General features: G+C 49.1%; 1 non-coding gene and 1 pseudogene across 1 annotated transcript; both read right to left on the bottom strand.

The window, feature by feature from the left end:
- Nucleotides 1–51: 51 nt before the first annotated feature.
- Nucleotides 52–158, bottom strand: LOC111661166 (U6 spliceosomal RNA). The gene has a single exon (XR_002761201.1). It is a non-coding gene; the product is annotated as a U6 spliceosomal RNA (small nuclear RNA).
- A 299-nt stretch (nt 159–457) lies between these two features.
- Nucleotides 458–532, bottom strand: LOC111661170 (U6 spliceosomal RNA; annotated as a pseudogene; the record flags this gene model as incomplete).

Here is a 532-nt window from a genome sequence, read left to right on the forward strand (position 1 = left end):
CACACAAGTAACTGGCAACCCTCACTTTTAGTTGCTCTACGGCAGCAGATGAAAATGTGGAAACGCTTCACGAATTTGCGTGTCATCCTTTCGCAGGGGCCATGCTAATCTTCTCTGTATCGATTCCAATTTTTCATATGTGCTGCCTGAGCAAGCACATTGGTCCTTGTGCGACGGCTGCATTATAACCCCAGGTCGGGAGATCAACCCCGTTGCAGTGGTGCAGACTCAAACCGTCCCCATTCCTCATTAGGCCACGCCTGTTTTATGTACTGGTTCTGGTTGCAAAGCCTCACAAGGAAGACCAGTCAGTCCACACAAGCAACAGGCAACCAACCTCATTTTGCCATGCCTGCTCTATATACTGCTCACAGTTGCAAAGCCTCGCAAGGAAGACCAGTCAGTCCACACAAGTAACTGGCAACCCTCACTTTTAGTTGCTCTACGGCAGCAGATGAAAATGTGGAAACGCTTCACGAATTTGCGTGTCATCCTTTCGCAGGGGCCATGCTAATCTTCTCTGTATCGATTC

Source organism: Seriola lalandi, unplaced genomic scaffold, assembly GCF_002814215.2.
Source record: "Seriola lalandi dorsalis isolate HSWRI2012SDOR001 ecotype SW California unplaced genomic scaffold, Sedor1 jcf7180001995005, whole genome shotgun sequence".
NCBI lineage: Eukaryota > Metazoa > Chordata > Actinopteri > Carangiformes > Carangidae > Seriola > Seriola lalandi.